Genomic DNA, 18,711 nt, shown 5'->3' on the forward strand with positions numbered 1-18,711 from the left:
TCACCCGTGGTCCCTTAACCCCACGCCCCCGATGAACGTAGCAGAAGAAAGTCTTTAGGATTGTGTATGTATTGTGGAGCAAGCACTCGTACAGTCAAGGAATGTCCAATTGCTTTGCCTGGAAAGGCGGGAAACGCCAGTGCCCGGCCGTAAAGGGAACAACAGCGCAGGGCCCAAGACCCACAACAAAGTCCCTACAGAGAACACCAACACCTTCTCAGATATCTCCTTCAAATAACAGTATGATCGTTCTTGGAGTAACGTTGGCCTGGAACAATGTCAGGTTGGAAAACATTTCAGCATTGATAGACAGTGGAGCGGCAGGTAACTTTATTGATGACGCCTGGGCAATGAGTCACAGTATTCCCAGAGCTGCAAAGAACACAGCAATTCCTGTGGGAAGTGTAGATGGGAGTCCCCTTACCTCGGGCCCTATAAAAAAACCACACTCATTCCCTGATCATGACGATTTCTGCTCATCAAGAAACTTTAGAACTAGATATCATAAGGACAGCACATTACCCTGTAGTTCTAGGCTTGCCCTGGTTAAGGTTCCATAACCCTTATATCAATTGGGCAGCGGGAGCCATATTCCTAGGATCAGAACAATTTGTTAATAGTTGTTGTAGCGACAATCTCGCCCAATCGAGCGATGAATCTCATAAGAGCACTCCTATTTCTACGAACACATTCCTAAATGAAGTATCAACACTTCCTTCAGAGTATCAGCAATACCAGAAGGTTTTTTCAAAGACAGAATATACAGAGCCTCCACCTCATCGTAGAGACGATTGTGCTATTGATCTACTTCCAGACAGTCCCCTTTCCTTTGGCAGTATGTACATTCTGTCGGCCAAAGAAAAAGAGGCTTTGAAAGAATACCTACACACTAACTTGGAGAACGGATTGATCACAGAATCTACCTCACCTGCGGCTACTTCTTTATTTTTTTATACCAAAGAAAAATACTATGGAACTCCGTCTGTGCATTTAGAGGGCTAAATAAAAACACAGTCCCTGACAAGTATCCTATGCCCCTTATCCCCAACATTTTAGAAGCTGTCAGGGGTGCTAACATCTACACCAAGCTTGATCTGCGTGGCGCTTACCACCTAGTCCGCATCAAAAAAGGTGATGAATGGAAGGCGGCTTTTTGGACTCCCTTAGGTCACTTTCAATATAGAGTTATGGCGTTTGGCTTAGCTAATGCTCCAGCGACATTTCAAAAATTCATGATCACATATTCGCGGACATAGTCTTACGCTTTCTCATTATCTACCTTGATGACATTCTAGTCTTCTCCTCGAATTTGTCGGATCATAAACTCCATGTAAAAGAAGTCTTCCATAGACTTCAACAAAATCATCTCTATTGTAAACTAGGAAACTGAATTCCACAAGAGCAGCATAGCTTATTTAGGTTATATCCTATCCGGGCAAGGCATCACCATGGATCCGACGAAGATCTCAGCAATCACGGAATGGCCAGCACCTAAATCGATCAAAGATATTCAAAGATTCTTTGGGTTTGCCAATTTTTACAGGCGTTTCATTCCTCATGTCTCAACACTAACACGGCCCTTAACCTATCTCCTTAAAAAAGGAATTAAGTTCTCTTGGACCTCCGGAACACAAGAATCCTTTGACAAACTCAAAACGCTGTACACCAAGGCACCTATTCTGGCGGTACCCGACCAGCACCGTAGATTTGTTATAGAATCCGACACATCCCATCAGGCTTTAGTGGCTGTTTTACTTCAACCAGACTCTAACAACATTGAGCAGCCCATAGCTTGTCTTTCAAAATCCTTATCTTCATCAGAAATAAATTACACCCTTCTTGAGAAAGAACTGCTAGCCATCAAACGGGCCTTCGAGGAATGGTGTCATTTACTTCTAGGAGCAAGATACCCAATTGAAGTCAGAACTGACCATCATAACCTCCGTTCACTTCAGTATGCTCAGACTTGCAACGGCAGGCACGCAAGATGGGCTTATTTTTTTTCTCCCTTCCGAATAACATTCAAATTTATCCCCGGCAAGAATAACCTGAAGGCAGATGCCCTCTCCCGCATAGAACCTTTGGAGCATTCTCCATTTCGGCAGAACCTATGTTTCCGAAGGCTGTCTTTGTGCCAGTTATGCACAATTTCCTACAAAAGATTAAAGCCAAGTCAAGGCATTGGCATCCTTCTATCCAGAACTGCTCTCCATGCACGGTTTGACAAAGAGCCAAGGACTGATCTTTAAAGAGGGAAAAGTATTTGTTCCATGTAACGACCTACATAAAGAAGTGCTTAGAGTTTGTGACGACTCAAGGACGGCAGGTCATGGAGGTGCCGCCAACACTTTGGAACAGATACAAAGACATTTCTGGTGGCCTACCGTAAAACAAGATGTACAGGAATACATAGCATCTTGTCCCGTCTGTCTTCAGACCAAGACGCCTCGGGTTGCCCCTCTAGGGGAGTTGGTTCAAATGCAAATACCTACGAGACCGTGGCAAATAATTTCCACTGATTTTATAGTGGATCTTCCGGAGTCCGGAGGATGCACCACAATAATGGTAACCATTGATTCATTGACTAAAATGTCTCCTTTCATCCCTCTACCTTCCATTCAGTCGGCATCCCACAAGGCAAGAATATTCTTGGATCGCATATTTTCCCTTCACGGACTACCTGAGACCATCATATATGACAGAGGGCCACAATATACCTCCAGATCCTGGAAACATCTATGTGACACCTTGGGGATATCCCGAGCCTTAGGTTTCGAGTATCACCCGCAAACAAACGGCCAAACTGAACGTTTAAACCAGACTTTAGAGACCTATCTAAGATGTTATGTATCAGCTACTCAGGACGACTGGAAGGGACATTTGTCACTGGCTGAATTTGCGTACAATAATGCAGCGCATTGAGCCATCCGAGCCAGTCCTTTTTTTTGTACCTATGGCTACCATCCAGCAGTCTACCCTACTTTGGTCCCACTGTCCACTCCGTACCCTGATGTTGACGAATTGATTGATATCATTCAATGAGGTCATCAAAGGGCTTGTGAAGCCTTACAGGAAGCTCAATCCTGTAGCAAGAAGCAGGCGGACAGGCATCAGACCCAGGCTCCTTCCATTCATATAGGAGGTAAGGTCCGGTTGGCCAGTAAATTCCTCCCTAAATGGCTAGTTTCTTCTAAGCTCTCTCCAAAATTCTTTGGTCCTTTCCCAGTTATGGCCAAACGGGGTTCGGCGGCATTTACACTGCAACTTCCGTATTCTTGGTGTCGCATACATCCTACATTTCATATCTCACAATTGAAGCCTGATGTCTGGAATCGGTTCCATCTACGTTCAAGGGCACCTCCACCAGTCATGACAGACTCTGGTCCCGAATATGAAGTTTCAGCTATTTGCGATTCCAGGTATCATTGTGGGGTCTTACAATAGCATGTCAATTGGAAGCGCTATTCCCTGGCAGAACGTTCCCGGGAGCCGGCTTCTGCAGTGCATGCCCCCCGTTTGGTGTGCCTTTTTCACCGGTTCCACCCAGGTAAGCCTGGCTCTGCCGCCCTTCGGAGGGGGCATACTGTTACACACCGTCTCAGGAAAGGGCCGCGAGCATGGTCCTTTTGGCAGCGTTGGCGTCATTTTTCAGATGTTTTTACCAACTCTCCTAAAATGGCGTCCAAATCACAGCATAATGTTCTAGTTCCTCAGACAGGAACGAAAGGTGGAACACCTCCCCCTCACCCGGAAGGGCCATTTCATTCCTTGGATGCTACACTGCAGTGCGTTGCTACTGCTTTCGTTGGAAACACTTCGTAAGTTTGTTTTTGATTGAATCACTAATTACGGCTTACCATCCTTTCCTGTGACACTAAACCTCTCTTTCCCTTTTATAGAACTTCTCATTTCTCCATCGGACCCATAGCGGACAGCTCTGTATCTCCCATACAAACCAATTCTATCTGGCTCCTCTCAAACACCCGGGCCACTCCTGAAGCAAAGGAAACAACCTTTCCCAACACACTTAGCACTTTTGACAAAGACACTGTAACCTCAGTTGCCTTCATACATTTACTCAAGATAGGTAGGTTTAAGAAGGGGGTCCTTTCATACTACTTCCTGACTCCGTCTAGATCTTATCCTAATCTGTATTCCTCCCTCATAGCTGTTAGTGCTGCAGTATCGTCAGAGGCTACGCCCCACTTCTCCGTGCACAAAGCTGCATTCCAGCTTTCTAAAAAGGTACACTTGTTCAGGAAGTGTTGAAACACATACTTCCCGATACTAACTATTATCTTTTTCGATACAGCTGGTCAAACAAATAGGATCCAGTATCCCAGGGTACCCGAGGATTCCAGACATCATTTCTCAGAAGCAGCTACGTCCAACGGAGCCTTAACAGCACCCACGTCTTCTACAGAGAGTTTTACTCCCCACAAGGGTTTCCCTAACTTCTTCTCATTGTGCCGGATACATCGGCGCACTGAGAGGATATTAGGAGAGCTTTCATTTCGCCCATTTCACATCCGAGACCAGGTTAGTGAACCCTTGTAATTTCAATTGCATTATTATCGTGGCTGTGATATTGTGCTTAAACATTAACCTCTTGATGTTCCTAGTATAACCAAATAGGGAAAGTAGAACATAACAAGCACAAGAGTGATTTCTCTAAGCCTCCCTATGTGTCAAGATTCTTAGGACTTGTTACACGTGTAGCGCCAGTAACTTCTAGAAGGGGGACCCCGGTCGTATGGGTAAGACCTTGGGGGGTCCACTCTGCAAGTCTGGCCTTCTATCTGTATGAGGAAGAAGAGATTGCAGGAGTGTCCGTCCCTTTAGAAAATAGTAATGCTCGAGCTTCTGCTCCCATCCCAGACTTGCCCCTTAGTCATGTGTTCTGTGGATAGTGTCCAGGTAGTAGGTGCAAGTACCTCTACTGTTAGGAACACTGGGCCCAGTCCAACTGAAGTAGCTTCCTCAATGGTAAACCCAGAGGGCCTTGCCAGATGTCCTGTGGGGGATACTCAGTTGACTGGTAGGTCCTCTCTCAATGTTCCAGTAGCGCCTTGGTGTAAAGCGCTTTATAAATAACTAAATCAATCAATCACCTGTCAGTAGAGCCGAGTAGTGAACTGGTCAGGGCATCTGTCAATGTTAGGAGAGCTGTTCCTAAAAGAGTTTTGGGTGAGCTTAGTCTTCAAGACTTAGGTCCTGATAGACACTCACCAGACCCTTCAAGCACTTGGTCTCAGAACCAGGCTGCCTTAGGCACGCCTAAGGGAAGGTCTAGGCGTAAGGGGAGCCCCATGGCCATAAGAGTCAGAGGAGACTATTCCCATGTCCTACCTACAACATCTGTTGAGGTAGTTGATAGAGTCCCTATTCATGGTTTGGAAGAAGGACTCCCATCAAATCTTGGATCCTGTAGGGCTCCTGAGCTACCTAGCATGCTGGTTGAGGAAACCACTAGGGGAGAGATTAGAATGGGCCGACAAAGAAGGAAACCATCTTACATAGGCCTGTGGATAAAGGCCTGCTTCCAGTGGGAGATGAAGCAAGCAAAGGATTCAATAGGAAGGTTGGTTACTAGAATGTAAGCCCACAGAGCCCACCATAGAAAGCCTTGAGAGGATGGAGGTTTCTGAAGAGGTGAGGCGCTTCCTCCTACAGTTGGGGTGCGACATTCCCCTAGTGGTTCATCCTAGTATCAGGATACAACCAGAGTGGTCTTACACGCTTTCCTGCTGGCGATGGGGGTCCCAGAAGAAACAAACTGCAGGGGGCTCCCTCTATGTCACCAGGTTGACAGAAGTGAGACATGCATTCAGATACTCCAGAGTTCCCTTTTAGGAGTGGACGCATTTGTACCAGAGCCAAGTCCTACTTTGTTTAGCCCTTTGACTCTGGAGACCTCAGGCAGTACGTTGCAATTGGTGGTTGCTGATCACAACACCATATGTCTTAGTGCCTACCCACAGAAAATGACTGCCAAATCAGTCATTAATGCCCTACTGAATGACAGTCCCACAGGTAGCTTGTCTGCTGTACTCAGTAGTGGTCAGAACCAGTGGATTGAGAGTGAAGTGACCTCCCAAGTCTCATTTAGCTGTCCACCACGGGAGGATGGTCTGAGAGAGAGAAAACTGTCAGATCTCTCATAGGTTCCTCCCAGAGAAGGAGGTGGGATCTTCTCCTGTCAAACCGATTGCCACAAAGGTTCATATGGATAGTATGGAGGATACCATCTTGATAGATAGAAGTGGGGCCCTGCCTATGGCGACAGAAAGGCAGCCAGAGTGATCTGTGTGTCTTCATGCCCTGTAACAAAGTAGCCCTTCTAATGGCTTCAGTGAGGTGGACCTAGTGTCCCTTCACCTGACCCCCACATCAGCAAGACGAGCTGGAGATTTTGCTGACGCAATCTCCCACCTTGTTGCTGCTGAAATCCTCTATAACAGTTGTAGTGGTTCAGAACAGAAGAGAAGTTCTGACAGTGGGTATGAGAACAGCCCTGTGTTGGAACAAGGAGTGTTTGGGCACTTAAGCTGTCTAGAGTACATTTCGGAGGATTTGGAGGAACATACAGGTAAAGCCAGTTTGGGATTCTGTGTGGACACTAGAGCTCTATATTCTGTCCCCAAAACAGATACACACTATCCACTAAGTGGTAAAAAATTGGTGAATCAGCTATGTACTTTGTTCTCTCTGCAGGGTATGGAAATATATCCATTGCAGTCTGTGCTAAGGAGGAGACAGCGGTTTCGGCCTTTTTAGATCCTTAGTATCGACTTTGGGATTGGTGGCTGCAACTTACACCTGTCAAATGAGATTAGCCCCTGTTCTGAATGGGAAAATGTATCTCAGCAATACATGTTTGGATGACATGGCAGATTCAACCCCCAATTGGAAGGAACTGGCCTGACTCAAGAGACTGAGTGTCAGGACTTTTATCAGTCCAACATGTTCTGGGAGACAACCAAGTGTCAAACTGAAAAGGAGCCATTGGCCTTCCTTGAGCATCAGGTTGGTGTATGTGGGGACAAATGCAACCTCTTGTCAGTGAAGTGAAGTACTTCATGTACAGAATTGGGCAAACCCCCTACCCAAGCACAAGTGAGGACTTTCCTGGGCCTGACTGGAAAACACAGGCGTAAAGTGGCAGGCTATAGCAATATAGCTGCCCCTCTGACTGCCCTCACTACTGCGAGGGGACCTAAAGAATTCTTATGGACCAGAGTGTTAGAAGGCCTTCACTGGTCTGAAAGAATCCTTAGGTCAGGCCCCTGGTTTAAGGGCATCTTATCGGAAGAAACCTTTCATAGTGCAGGAAGATGCCTATGACACTGGGATAGATGCAACACATTCACAGTTTTATGACAAAGGTGAGAACAAGCTATATGTCACATCAGCTACCAGTTTAAATGCAGAGAACTCAGGTGGCCCTAGGTGGAGTAAAGATGTTTTTCCATGCTATGATGTCTTAGGAAGATGAGGTACGACCTCCATGGGGCTCGCTTCACTGTGTATGCTCATCCTAAGCCTTTGAAGTGGTTGGTGGATATTAAGGGAGATAGTCCAAAGTGGCTCAGGTGGTTCATGAGTCTGAAGGCCTTGAACTTTACTATTGGGCCTAGGCCAGATCCCCAATTTTGCAATTCTGATGGGCTGTCCAACTGGGATAACCGACTGGAACCCATCCAGGGGTGGATTAGTTACCCCTGTCCCTCGTCTGGGGGCGCAAGGGGAGGCGAGTGTTGAGAAGGATTTCTCTTTACTGCACCTTTCCTTCCATTTTTAATGGACCCCAATCCTTCTGCTTTTTTTTTTATCCTGGCCTGTACTTTTTACAGTGCAGTGAAGCCTTAAGCTTCACACTCGCAGTCAGGGCCGCAATGCAATTTAGGACAATATACTATTCAGCTCCACCATTAAACCAAGAACATGTCTTAACACACAAGAAGGGGATTCAGGGCACACACAAGCACAAAATAGTTTTCTGTTCGAGTAGACCTCAAAACCGCCAACACTGTCTCTATGTAGAAACATACCCTATCCCTTTAAGGTAGCGCTATCCCTAGGTTGGTAGTGGTGCGCCGCCTATCTAAAAGAAAAAAGAGGGAGAAAACTGTCCCTGTTTACAACACACCAATTTATTGGAGTCTACAGTTTAAAAACCTTCAGTGACCCACAAAAAACAGAAGCAGACCATTTCTGTCTGATCTTATTCACATTTCGAACATTCCAGAGGGGAATTATAAGTGGCATAGAAATCCATTTTTTAACCCACAAAGCAATATGTTCAAAGGGTGTGTAATGGGTATTGTTGGTTATCTAAAATTTCGTGCCAAACACAAGAAAAGAGCAGTGTCTGTAATGCCAGAGATACCGGCCACTCGGCAGGAATCAAATTTACAAACCGTATCCCTGTTACTCCGTGGATATCATGACAGAGAGGGACGACCAGTTTGAATGACTGTAGTAGTTGAGGTCATCATCTTCAGCACCAATCTAGTTGAGCGTGGGTATCAATCACTGTGATACGCGCAGGACCTGGCAGCCATCCCGTAACCTAGGGGGCCGAGGGAAGGGAGTAATGAATACCTGTTCAACTGAATATCTTTAAAATGTAGGGTCAGTAATTTACAAGCTTTAACTAACAGTTAATAGTTTCAAAGGAGAATGTGCCACAATTTAGGGCACTCAAAAAAGGGCTCCATCCAGGGGTTCTCCAAGAGCCCATATCAGCAATCCCCATTTATACATAATACGCTGACTGTTTTAATGAAGAGCAGTAAATATATAAACTGGATACCTTAAAGTGTTCGTGCCTGGTGGCTCGCAAAGACCGGTATTGATACTTGCGCACGAGCGAGCTGCAAGGACGGAGTGTGCTTGACTCACTGTGAGGGAGACAGAAAAAAAAAGAAAATGCCTCGTATGAGTGGAGCCTGTGTGGCTGCATCACCTGTGTCTCTCGTGCTGGCGTGGGGGAAGCCTTGCGTGCAAAATCTCGGGGTAACGTGTGCCTGGCCCCTCACGGGTCCCCTCATTTATGGTCCACAGAAGCCCGAGGTGAGTGCCATAAGAGGCCCTGGTCGAACGAGCTATCTGAAATAGTGTGTTTTTTATATTTGAAAAGCGTGACTAGCGTGGCGTTGGCAGTTGCCCCACTTCCCTGGCTGGGAGACTTCCCCTTCTATCCCAGTCTCCCAGCCCGCACCTGCATCCCGATTGGTCCCTTCGTAAACCCACAACACAGGGCAAGAGACCCAGTGCTCTCTGTGGGATATCTGCCATTTGTGGTCCACAGAAGCGCGAGGCGAGCGCCATAAGAGGTCCTTGTTGACCTAGCTACCTGAAATAGTGTTTTTTTAATATATATTTGAAAAGCGTGACTAGCGCGGCGTTGGCAGTTGTCATCACTCCCCTGCCTGCTTCTCTTCTCACTCCATCTCCGAATCCCATTCCACCCCTGCATCTTGATTTGGTCCCCTTCCTCATTTAAGAAAGCACACTAGAGCAGCCCCTAAAGAAGTAGCCCAAGGAAATGTCTGCAGGTGTCAACAGGGGAAGCAGGCAGCCACCCACTAACTACAAACCCAACCTAAACTGCCACCTGTCCCCTCAGTTTTAAGTCGTATATAACCCATTTGAACCTGCTGTCCCTTATTGCCTGGGTTCCACCCAACACCAAGCCCAAAGAACAGGAAAGCGCTGTACTCATACCCAGTCTCTGTGGCAAACTCTGCCATTCCCCAAGCAGCAGCCAACTTTCGCCTTCCTCACAACCCTACCCATCTAGGTGGTTGCCAAAGCATTATTCCACCCGCTAACTGGCAGAAGCAGCTTGTGACAGTGTCCAGACATGCCGAACAAGGAAGAGACAGCCTTCAACCAGCGTCAACGGACAAGGTAGGCACAATTTCTGTTACTAATAATTACATTAACATTCAACTCACGATACATCACAAGCAAATGTAATTATGACACCAGCTACACACATCCATCACCTCTCTAGAAAATCCAGTGTGAATACAAACCTTTTTAAATGCCTATTGTATTGTATTGTGGAACCTAGGCCTTCTCCCACTATACAGGAATCTCAAATCAAGTGTCTCCCCCTTATCCGCCTACTGTATTGTATGTGAAACCTAGGCCTTCCGCTCACTATATACTGTATTGGATGTTAAACCTAGACCTTTCTCCCACTATACCGGAATGTCAAATCTAGGGGTCTCCCCCTTAACCGCCTATTGCATTGTGAAACCTAGGCCTTTCTCCCACTATACAAGAATCTCTATTCTAGGTGTGTTTCTCTCTTATCAGTGATAGCCAGGCCTTTCCCCCGCCATACAGAAATCTCAAACCCGGGTGTGTCCGCTCATATCTTTTATAACGATCTACAGAAATCTCAAACTATGTGTGGTCCCTCCTGTGTGCCAAGCAATTTTATGGTGAATTCGGTATGTCGCCATTCAATCCCTTGTAACTTTTTTGTTACATGTGATCTTGGCCAAATTTGGACCCTTTTCTTCCCACATGTAGGCGGTCATAACGCCACCAAGGAATCCTAGTTTGCTGTATAGGGGTGGGAGAAAATAACAAAAAAAGAGCTAGGAACAAATGGTTTGCTGTTCTGAATTTGCCATTTTCCATGCTTTCAAGAACAGGTTGAGTGGAAACAAAAGAAACATACTTTTGTAAGGTTACCATCAGTTTTGTGAGAGGTAGGCGATTTTTCAATTTTTGTCCAATACAACATGCGTGGACGGAATGGAAGAAGAGTGTCGGAAAGCTGAATGGGAAGACAGTAAGGCATACATTTTTGAAAAGTAGACGAAATTCCAAGTTGAGGAAGGGGTCATTTGAGCAGGTCAGGCAACAACCATGTAGGTAGAATCCTCAGAATCCTCAGTTTGGGGACAAATGACAGAAAAAAACGGTATGTGCTGGACATGTTTGGACCTGTAAGGTAATGGCGTCTGTATATTGAGAAAAGCAATGCACTGCTACATTCCCCAGACTCTTCTAGTTAGGATACACATTTTTCGTAATGTTTCACAAAATAAGCAGTACCACAAGCCAAAAACGGAGCCATCGTACACATGATTTTTATGCCGACGGCCTAAACAGACGTACCCAGCATGTGAAAATAAGGAAAACAAATGTGGTGAGGAATGGCAAGCGTAAGTTTTTTGAACTAGCACAGGCAGACCGTTTGAAGGATAAGTGACTTGTGCAGGTTAAATAAGCGGACAGTGCCTAAAGCAGCGACAGAGGAAATGAAAGAGTTGTGTAACAAAGTGGAGTAGCAAATGTATGAAAACCTTGTCAAAACCAAGAGAAAACATCAAATGTCCTACCTTCCCACAGGTGTCCGGAGGAAAATGGTAACTCACATGTGTGGGTGCACCTATGTGGGCGCAAAGGGAGAAGGCTAACCCATTGGTACATCAAATGCCCTGGTGAAGACTGGATTTGGCTTTGTGGACAATGCATAGATTTGGGCTTGTGGTGTCGCAGCCACCAAGGAAAACAGGGACCCCCATGCATTTCTGAGTAGGCACCCATGGGAAACCACAGAGGTCTGACCTGCGCGAAACACCCTAGAATGTATTACCCACAAGCCCCGGCAAAGTCCACAATTTAGGCAGAAAATGTTCAGACATTTGCCACCGGAAACCACTGAAACAGATCATGTCCGAACTTCCCACATTCCCACAGGTGTTCCGACGAAAACGGTACCTCAAATCTGTGGGTGCACCTACCTGGGCGCAAAGGGAAAAGGCTAAACTACTGGTATCCCAAAGGGTTTCGGGAGAGACAATTTTTCTGGATTTTGGTCTTGTGGGCAACCTACAGATTGGGCATGGGGTGTCGCAGCCACCAAGGAAAACAAGGAACACCATGCATGTCTGAAATGGAGACACCCATGGGAATCCACACAGGTCTGACTTGCGCAAATCGCCCTAGAGTTTATAACCCACAAGCCCAGACCAGAGCTCCAGAACGGTGGGGGGTGATGTCCCTGGCATTGGCCATTCATTTCCCATGTGGGTCTACCTTCCCCAAGCATAGTGGTAGTCCCAGGGAGCCCCGGCAGGGTCCCTGTCCTTTTCCAGACAGAGGATGTAATGCAGACCAGCCAGAGCTCCAGGATAGTCAGGGGTAATGTTCCTGGCCTTGGGCAGCTGTCTCCAATATGAGACAACCATCCCCAAGTGCAGAGGCTGTCCCCGGGAGCTCCGGCAAGGTCCTCGTCCTTTCCCAGAGCGAAAAGCTGTAACGCAGGCCAGTCAGAATTCCAGGATGGTCGGAGGTGATGTCTCCGGAGTTGGACACCTGTTTCCCATGTGGGTCGACCATCCTCAAGTCAAGCGGCAATTCCTGGGAACCCCGGCAAGGTCCCCATTCCTCCCCAGAGGGAAAATCTGTAATGCAGCTGGGCATGGATCCTCACCTAACCAGAAGCCAGGAGGACTCCCCAACCACCCATGACCACATACTGCTAATCCATAGAAGAAACCTAGGTAGGTAACATCCCCACATGGTACTGGCAGGGAGGGACTAGAGTCCTCTAACCTAAACATTCCCAACACCAGGGTGTGAGAACACGCCAACTGAATCCAAGTAGAGTAACAGAGGAAAACTCCCACACCCCAACAGGCCTACCAAACACACAGGATAATCATAGATGTTGAGCACAGAAAGGCAAAGACAAAGGGTTGAGAGGATAAACAAAAACCCTGCTAACCCAATTTTCTACTTTCCTCATACCGGACAACTACCTCTCTGCACATCAATCCACACGCACTTCACCACATTCCAACAACAGACTGGAACCCAGCACGACAGCACTTGGGAATTGCACAGACCCATAAACAGCACTTAAGCTCAGCGAACGATGTAAACCGAACTGAAGCTGCCAACACAACATTGCAACTCTCACTTTCCTATTCCCACTACACCCTACTAACCCTCCACTCCCCACTCTTCACACTCTCCTTTTCAGATCCGCCAGAGCGCCTGTGGACCACTTCTGTGGTGACGGTGCTCGGTTAAAAAATACCTTTAATATTAACATTACCATTAACAAGGAAAAATGGAGATATCTTAGCAGATTTTGTACATTTAGTTATTAATGTAATTGGTGAATTATCAGGTTGCAAAGATGATCGAAGTGTCAAAAATAATAGATACTAGCTGTCCTTGGTGAATCAGAGTAACAAAACACCAACTATAGCCCACCATCAGGAAGAGCAAAACAACTAGAATTGGCATCAGAAGTTATTATTAGTGACACAGCAAGCGATTTTGTGGCTACAAACCCAGTGTCGGTTTTGGTTGGGTGCTTCCCATAGTGTTAAGCCTAAAAAGTGGTGTTCAAAGGCTAAAAAGAAACATTGCTCCAAGTGGTTGGTATGTCTCAAGGATATCCAACACTTGTGGGTGCAGGTAGTAGATTGCTGCTTACAAGGATTACATAGAACAAAAATGGATTGTCTATGGGTGCACCTTACTGACGCACCCCCCCAAGTGTTAAATGTTTATTAACCAGATATATTTTTTAGAGTGCTTCTTTCCTCTTATTGTTAACTGTACTGTTAACTGTACTGCTAAACAGTTTTCTGCTGACTGTTTACTATATTTTTCTACATGTACTCCTTGTAACCCAAAATTAGGAGGCACTCCCAGGTCTACCTGCTATACTCCCAATTACAAAACCAAATAATGATACTTCCTGGAGAAAATATAGTGTTTCAATACGTTTTCAAAGTGGGACAGCAATTTTTGGATGTCAACTGGAGCACGTTAGGGCAGCCATGACCAGTTCAGACTGTTACTAATAAAACTGGCCGATTTGTACCTCCTGTCACCTGGTAACTGATTTTCAGTATGTCTTTAAGCTATGATAAAGGGTGGTCTATTGCATTACTCTTCATCGTCCTATCGTTTCCTCGAGTACGCACTTGTTCAGATGCCGTCACCACAAAGTGGGACTCCTTGAAATTGATGAAAACCAATCATTTATAAAAAGGTTCTGCATAGCTAAGTAGGTTTGTCATTGCTACAGATTTGAAGTGGCCTTTACAATGCTCGTGTTATTTGACTCGGCAGAGTTTGCTAGCTCTATACCTTGTTATTTTATTATAACTATAAAGATGGACTTCTGTAATCAATAAAGAGCTCCTCCAGGGTTAACATTGCTGCATATTTAAATGCTCTAACCTTTAGTTCATTGTATGAGAAACCTGAAGGTGTCTCACCCGCTAGTCCCCGGGGGATCTGTCATCCAGGTGGCCAGGACATGGCCATCACTTTTGGATCCAGTTCCTGGGGGTGGACCAGTGCGTGAGGATCACCTAGATGAGGGGTCCTCGTGGAGTGGAAGTGGGACCCCAGAGGGTGAGACGCGGTATCCCATTCCCAAAAACACATTTTCCCCATCCTACCAGGTAGGATACCTGGGAATTCAACCCCCCCCTCTTTTCCAACACAAACACTTTTTCACAGACAGTTCACCATGAGCGACAACGGACTAACACCAGAGCCGTGTACCTGACATGTCCCAACACCATGGACAGGCAAGGTCAGGCAATTACGGATTATTACACACACTTGACTTCCATCACACTTCCCCACACGGATAAAAGGTGGTGCACAAAAATACACTCTGAGCGAGGCAAACCACACAAGGAAACAGCAGTTCCAAGATGGCAGTTTAATACAAGGAGAAAGACGGCGAGACCAGAGAGAGTCAAAAGGTGGGAAGTACCTGTGACCTCTAAAGAACGTTACTTTCATGAGCCTTGGAAAGTAAGAAACTGAAGACCAGGAACTAAGGCTGATCAAACTTGCAGTGTGTTGGAGGTACCCAAGGCTCTCCCACGTTGATAACCAAGGCGGGCAGGAGCATTGCCGCTGTGGTACTGTTCTTGGCTCCTACAACAAAGCAGCGTCAGAAAAGACAGCACAGCTGGTGAGTCGGAGAGACTGAAACCAGATCGGCTTGTGTTGTGAACCAAGGTTGCAAGCGGCAACTTTGTATAAATATATGTGAGGCGACAAGCAACGCAAGTATAATTGGAACCAAAGAAGTTATTGAACTTTGCGTATCGTATCTTGGGTTGCCTCACAGAGTGGTCCGGCGCCACGCAGGTGCTCATTCAAAAGTCTCCGTTAGGTATTCAACTGATGCTGTGTGTGAGAAAAAGTAATACTGAGAGCGAAGTGGTCATGCATCGGTTCTTGCTAAATCCTGTGCACATTTTAAAGTCTTCCATACTTTAAAGTGCAACACAATTGGTCCGAGCCAGGCTGAGGGAGACTAATTGAGAGAAAGAAAAGGATCTCAGCCTGGCTGAGGGGAATCTCAGGTGAACCGTGAGTCACCCAAGAAAGAATTCTCTAAATATTGTTATAAAATAGATCTGAGCCCAGAAGAGGGTGATCCAACTTTGAATTTTGTTTTTGAAAGGGATCTGAGCCCAGCTGAGGGGGATCCAGGGCGAATACCCAAATTGAATATTCTTTTGTGTACACCAGGCCCTCTAAGTCAAAAGACTTGCAAGAAGCAAAGAGACTTGGACACAGGAGGTCCTGAACTGTGAAAATACAACATATTCCGTTCAAGGGGATAAACCAAAGGTTTCTCTCAGACTGGGAGATTGTCCTGCATCACCTGCAGCTGGACTTGCAGGCCGCTTTGTGCCCAAGGAAAATGCGATTGCTGGGGCTGGTGTGACTACTCGCTCCACTTGCAGAGGCGCCTTCACAGGAAGCTGGGAGGAGATATGGCTGAATTTTCTAGGGGAGGCCAGGACAATGGGGAGGTTCTCAAACTCGGCAAGGGCCCAAACAATGGCTGGTGAGAGAGCTGACCACTCACAGAAACTTGGAACCGGGAGCCATCGACAGAGTTTATGAAATTGGGAGTAGGGGGGAGGGAACAGGACTAGGTGCATTGTTGGTTACATGTGTTAGGTTTGAGGGGTGGAAACGGATGGGAAGGGGGTTACATGTGTTCCAACTGTTGAGAATGCAAATAAAATATATATATATATATATATATACATATATATATATATATATATTTTAAAGTGCATTGTTCCTGGGCTGCCCTCACCAGCTGAAATCGGCTCCCTGGCATAGCACAAACACACACACATTATTTGACTCAACATTCACTTGCTTATTCACATACAGGATTTACTCACTCATTGCATGAGAGGATCATAAGTGACCTACCCATACCTTTTATATCACCCTGCACCTGTTTCAAATAGGCACAGAGAAATGTTTTTTCCTTCTTTGAAAATCGGTATTAACTTGAAAATGCCCAGAACCCCCCCTTCAACTATCTGCCTTGCGCAGTTGTGCATTTGGTGGGAAATGAGTCCCTCAATGTGCGCAACTATGATGCACACTTTTAAATTTCCTTTGTGCACTGTTCACCACCTTTTTGGCACAAGTGAAGTGAATGAGCATCCCATCAGTTGCACCAAACACGTTTTGAAAATCGTGGCATGACGGTTTATTCCTACTGATATCTATCTGTACGTTTGTTTCAAAGAGTGTGGTTCGAGGTGTCAGAGGGGAATTTTGTTTCTGCATTTGTTAACCCCAGATTTGCTCATGAGCAGATACTGTGACTGGAATCGTTAGCCCCAGAGTACGTACTGTGCAGAGGTTGTATTGTGTCTGTAGTTACAAGCCTCAGGTCAGGTATTCTGCAATATGTAACGGATTAACAGGTACTGTCTGGAATCGGTAAGCCAGATCCCGTACTCTGTCTGGAAATATTCGCCGCAAGGCAGACATTGGCAGATGTAGCTGATGAGCAGGTACGTACTGTATTGTAAGTTATTAGCTCCAGAGCAATTATTGTGTCTGCACTCATTCGTTCCAGCCAGAGGATGTGATGGGCCTTTGCCATTAGCACTAGAGAAGGTAGTGTCTGCCGATATTCATTGAGGTGTTGTTTCTGTGTCTGCTGCCATTATACCTAGAACAGACACGGTGCCTGCAGTTATTATCCACAGAAGGGTCATTAGACCAAGAGAAAGTACCAGATCTGCAGCCATTAGCCCTGGGGTATCATTACTTTCAGAGTAGGCACTGGAACTGGAGACAGTCACGTCTGCAATCATTAGCAGGCATTATTATATATGTTAAATGTTAAAGGTATTTGTACCGCGCACCGTCACCAACGGAGATGGTCCACAGGCGCTCTGGTGGATCTGTAAACGAGAAGGTGGGATGGGTTAGTAAGGTGAAGACGGAGTAGGATAGTGAGAGGAGTGGTGTTCTGTTGGCAGCTTCAACTCGGTATACACCGGGTGCTGAGCTTTGGTGCGTGTATCGGATCGATGTCAGTCCACATGTGCTTTTGGTGCGGCTTATGTGTTGTTGCAGTGTTGTGAAGTGCGTGCGGGTTGTTGTGCGAGAGATGGTTGTGTGAGTTTTTTGAGTGAGATAAGTATGTAGGGTGTTAAGTATTTTTGGTTAGTGGGCTATATAATATTTAACATGCTAATATTCACAATTATGTCTAAGTGTGGCATATGCTAACATCCTGTTTAGATAAGGTGCAGGCTAGTGTTCAAAATTCTGGTGTGGCACTTGCTAACCTTCACAATTCCATCTAAGTGTGGCAGATGCTAACATTCACAATCCTGTCTAGATGCGACGCAGGCTACTGTTCACCATTCCATCGAAGTGTTGGAGATGCTAACATTCAAATTTTATCTAAGTGCGGCAGATGCTAATGTTCACAGTCCTATCAAGATGCGATGTAGGCTAATGTTCACAATTCTGTGAGACATGCTAACATTCAAGATCCATCTTAGTGAGGCACATGCTGACTTTCACACTCCTGTCGAGATGTGAGGCATGCTAATGTTCACCATTCCATCTGAGTGTTGGACATGCTAACATTTGAGTTCCATCTAAGTGTGCAGTCACTTACACCAGAGCAGGGTCTGTGCAGTGGCTGCACAGCAGAGCCTGAACTGTACCGTAAACTAGCTTCAGAGCAGCTACTGTATCTACGATACGAACAACATGTGTAATTTCAAAACCAGATGTTTAGACAGTCAGGTGCTTACAATTTCAACATGTTTAATTTCAACATGTGATAAGTGTACAGTACAACGAATTACAGCTTCAGCCTCTCACTTCAACGTGCATTTCCAGAAGTTGCAAAAGGGCTCCTCGTGCCGATTTAACAACAAAGGGTGAGAAGGATCTAAGTTAATGGATGCTAAAAGAAATGCATGCATCGCATGCCCTCACCTGGTGCTGCCTGGAATCAGGGAATGAGCGCTTCGTGAAGGGAGCCCTTGTGTTGCTTTCATTATCAATTGAAACGCATATTTAAAGTCCCTGTGAGACCAGTTAGCATAGTGTGCTGGTTAAATAGTTTGCCGACACTTTTTAAAATGCCTTTCAGGATTCGTGACGTTTTTTAGTATTTCTGAACGGCGTCATGACGTTTTCACGTAGGAGGTCACGTGCTTAGAAAGAGAATCATGGCGGAAGCAAGTGTTCGTGACGTGCACGGGCAGGTGTTTATTTTTTATTGTGTATTAGATGCTTCATCACCCAACCGGACAAGGACACTGGGATCACCCACTGCGCTGCCTCGGATCCCACACAGGCCGCAAGCACACGGCTGACACACCATACAAGGAGACACGGCACAGGATT

At 46.0% G+C, this 18,711-nt stretch overlaps 1 protein-coding gene across 2 annotated transcripts in view; it reads right to left on the reverse strand.

Annotated features, from left to right (window-relative positions):
• The window catches only part of TRNT1 (tRNA nucleotidyl transferase 1), a 212,791-nt gene extending 194,348 nt beyond the window's left edge, over positions 1-18,443 (reverse strand). The window contains exons 1-3 of one of the 2 annotated variants that reach the window (XM_069643520.1): positions 18,298-18,443; positions 8,816-8,903; positions 8,421-8,572 (exon numbers count right to left, since the gene is read on the reverse strand). The gene's annotated coding sequence lies outside the window, so the exon portion shown is untranslated. The remainder of the gene's footprint in view (positions 1-8,420; positions 8,573-8,815; positions 8,904-18,297) is intronic. The other variant, XM_069643521.1, reaches the window with a different exon arrangement.
• Between the last annotated feature and the right edge of the window lie 268 nt (positions 18,444-18,711).

The sequence above is a fragment of the Ambystoma mexicanum genome, chromosome 2p, assembly GCF_040938575.1.
Source record: "Ambystoma mexicanum isolate Mex_15411 chromosome 2p, UKY_AmexF1_1, whole genome shotgun sequence".
Lineage (NCBI taxonomy): Eukaryota > Metazoa > Chordata > Amphibia > Caudata > Ambystomatidae > Ambystoma > Ambystoma mexicanum.